The sequence below is a fragment of the Rutilus rutilus genome (genome assembly GCF_951802725.1).
Source record: "Rutilus rutilus genome assembly, chromosome: 2".
Lineage (NCBI taxonomy): Eukaryota > Metazoa > Chordata > Actinopteri > Cypriniformes > Leuciscidae > Rutilus > Rutilus rutilus.
The window spans coordinates 49,049,564-49,053,816 of record NC_140210.1 but is presented as its reverse complement, the minus strand read 5'-3'; positions in this window follow the sequence as shown (position 1 = coordinate 49,053,816).

Here is a 4,253-nt window from a genome sequence, read left to right as displayed (position 1 = left end):
TTTCAGGATTCTTTGTTGAATAGAAAGTTTAAAAGAACAGCATTTATTTGAAATAGAAATCTTTCGTAACATTATGGGCCCTATTTTAACGATCTGAAATGCAAGTATCAAGCGCAAAACGCAAGTAACTGTTGCAAAATAGCACCAGGGAACGTTTGCGCCGGAACACCCCTCCTCTTTGCGCTGAACCGACACCGGGGAGCGCAAGTGTATTTCCTAGTTTATCGACATGCGTCTGTGGAGGGAAAAGTCCGCTGTGCGCGGGTGCAAAATAGAAATGATACATGCGTCGCTGTGCAAAGTCAGTTGCGCTGGGTGCAAGATAGGGCCTTATGTCTTTAAGGGTGCAGTAAGCCATTTCTGAGAAACGCTGTTGAAAGTGGACCGAGCAGCACGACACACTGGTAGCCAATCAGCAGTGGGGGGCATGTCCATGTAGCGGTTGTCCCTCTGCGTTGTGTAATTTTTTTTTAGAAATAAAGGACTGTCCACACAAACTAGTTTTGATGCGGGTGATTTAATTGTAGTGCCTGTATTAGTAAACAAAACACACACAGGCACAATCAGCGTTGCTTGTTCTGCAATGCCTCTCTCCACTAACACCATCGCCGGAAAGAGCGAGGGCACCATTCATAACATTTACATACACACATTTACATTATATATATATAACAATATTATAATATCATATGTATAGTAATATAATAGTATAAACAATAATATAAAGTGAAATTCGTATACATTTTTGTACATTTATACCAGAAATACAGTGTTTAAGACATCAATTAACATACCTGTATTAGTAAACAAAACACACACAGGCACAATCAGCGTTGCTTGTTCTGCAATGCCTGTTAACCACAAAAATGTACGATAAATGTACCAGTTAGTTAATCATTAAAACACATATACTTTCACTTTTTAATATAAGATTCGTTATCTTCATAATACAATACATTTCATTATAACCATATACATATATCTCTTTATATATATATCATCTATCTTTATATCTCTCACACACGACACATGTCTCGCACACAATACACACTCGGCGCCGCCATTTTGTATAGTTCGCTGTTCACCCGATAATTAAACTCATAAACTTAATTTAACACACTGATAACTCGAACGAACAGTTTGACATAACATCAGCTTGAATACTTTCACATATTTTATCGTTTAAACATGACGTGAACACTTATGAAACATACTGAAACATGAAATGTACAGAGCTCGTGAGATCGTACCTCTCTCCACTAACACCATCGCCGGAAAGAGGACGAACCTAGATTGCACCGCAATTTTCTTCTCTCACCTACGTATGACGTCAGCCGACGTGCATACTGTGATTATTACTTTTAATATGAGCTCACAATAGTCTTTCAAAATAAAATACCCCATAACAAACAATAATAACGAATAAAATTAAATACTATAAACAAATAAAATGAATAATCTGGTGTAACAACATATCCCTGCTACATCCACTCATGATGGGGAGGAGAGTTAGCCAATCAGCAGTAGGGGGCGTGTGCACTCATGGGGAAGGAGAGAGAGTGAGCCAATCAGTAGTAGGGGGCGTGTCCATTCATGGGGAAGGAGAGAGAGTGAGCCAATCAGCAGTAGGGGGCATGTCCACTCATGATGGGGAAGGAGAGAGAGTGAGCCAATCAGCTGTAGGGGGCGTGTCCACTCGTTAAGGGGCAGAAAGTAAGCCAATCATCAGTAGGGGGCATGTCCACTCATGATGGGGAGGAGAGTGAGCCAATCAGCAGTAGGGGGCGTGTCCACTCAAGATGGGGCAGAGAGTGAACCAATCAGCAGTGGGGGGGGGGGGGGGGGGGGGTATCCACTCAAGATGGGGAAGGAGACAGAGTGAGCCAATCAGCAGCAGGGGGGCGTGTCCACTCAAGATGTGGGAGTATTGCAGTGCTTTGCTTATTTTAGAGTTATGTGAATATCTTATGTTAGTTTATTCTTCAAATTATTCTTAACTATAATTATATACGAAATGTATCTAAAACTAACACATTTAAAGCACATTTGAAAATGGTGTCACATTACACAAATTTGAAAATGCGTGACTCTAAAAGCCTCTGAGGGCAGATTTATGGATGTTGTGTTGCTGGTGTCATTGAGTGTGTGTAATAAGACCATATTTGTCTGAAAGAGGTGATTTAATGAAGACAAACAGGTCAGTGAAACTACAAATTCAATGAGCCGTTTTATCATCTGTCACACAGCTCGTGTCCTCTTGCACTCCTCTTTCCATATGTTCAGCAGATCCGCCGTTTTCCAGCAGTTTAGTCCTGACTCGGCATGTAAACATGTTTCTCTCTGAGGTGACTGCTGAATCAGCAGAGTCTCCATCTTTCCAGCTGTTTGTGTGTGTGAGTGTGTGTGTGTGTGTGTTTGTGCTCTTAAGAGGCCGGATCTGCTCTGATCTAAAGATCTCTGAGGGTTCAGAGAAACACATGTGCTGTGAATCCAGATCAGATCCACCCACAGTGCATCACTACACACTGAGAGTTTCTGGCTCTGTTCAGAATCGCCTACTACAAATACTGTGTTTGTGTGTACAGCAAACTATATGCAAATTCTGTATGCATGCCTCCAGGAAAATCTTCATTGCTCAGAAGTTGAATGAACTGGAAGTAATATCAGTCGCGGTTTGTAACGTCTCGTTTTTTTTGATCGGACTTATGAGGTCATGTGACAACAGCGTGGCATTATATTTACAAATATTTATTGCATAATGCATACTGTATTTCATACTGTTTTTATTCCGATCACGGTTCATGCCTGAGGCTGTTGACAAACATGTTTAACAGGTGGGGGTCAAAGTTCATTCGAATCTGCATGAGCTGTTCTCCTGTGTAAATGAATGCTGTGAGAAGGTGTTTTTGTTTGTTTTTATGCAGAATTGTGACTAAATCTGTAGAAACTGGGACAGTTAAATGGCTTTAAAGATTATATTTACATGACGGCTTACAGTGTGTTCAAAGAGATTTGGGGGGGGGGGTGAAGCACAATGTGTGTGTGTGAGAGAGAGTGTGTGTGTGAGAGAGAGAGAGTGTATGTGAGTGTGTGTGTGTGTGTGTGTGTGTGTGAGAGAGTGTGTGTGTGAGAGAGAGAGAGTGTATGTGTGTGTGAGTGTGTGTTTGTGTGTGTGTGTGTGTGTGTGTTTGTGTGTGAGAGAGAGAGCGAGTGTGTGTGTGTATGTGTTTGTGCGAGAGAGAGCGAGTGTAGGTGAGTGTGTGTGTTTGTGTGTGTGCGCGAGAGAGAGCGAGTGTATGTGAGTGTGTGTGTGACAGAGAGAGAGCGAGTGTGTGTGTGTATGTGTATGTGCGAGAGAGAGCGAGTGTATGTGAGTGTGTGTTTGTGTGTGAGAGAGCGAGTGTGTGTGTGTGTGTGTGTGTGAGAGAGAGAGCGAGTGTGTGTGTGTGTGTGTGTGAGAGAGAGTGTGTGTGTGTGTGTGTGTGTGAGAGAGAGCGTGCGTGCGTGCGTGTGTGTGTGTGTGTGTGAGAGAGAGCGAGTGTATGTGTGTGTGTGAGAGAGAGCGAGTGTGTTTGTGTGAGTGTGTGTGTGTGTGAGAGAGCGAGTGTGTTTGTGTGAGAGTGTGTGTGTGAGAGAGCGAGTGTGTTTGTGTGAGAGTGTGTATGTGTGTGTGTCAGTGTGCGTGTGTGAGAGAGCGAGTGTGTTTGTGTGAGAGTGTGTATGTGTGTGTGTGTGTGTGCGTGTGTGAGAGAGCGAGTGTGTGTGTCTTTAGTATCATGTGTCCTGGTTCTGTGTGTGTGAGACACTCAATACCTGAGTGACACAAAGCCTGTCCTGAACCCGAGAGCTGACGCTGGACTCACTCGTTACACTGAACCATTTTCCTGCCATCACCAAATATAGAAGCATAAATATTAATAATACATTCACACAATATTATTTTCAAAATTGGCTAGAACGTCTCTAGGTCAGAATGAAGAAGTCATAATGAGAAATGCTGTAATTACGCTATGAGATATAATAGGCTTATAAATCTTGTTTTTCTCTTGATGTTGTGGTGTATGAACCTGACATCTTTGTGTGATTCACCCAAAAATAGAAGCATAATGCTCCTTTTATTCAATTAATGAGATGTGAAAATGAAATGAAATCTTCTGGAAATATGAAACAGTCATAAATCTTTGTCGCAATGAAGAACATTATGTTTTCCTTTGCAGTTTGTTATTCTCATAATTCTCAACGGCGACTTTAAT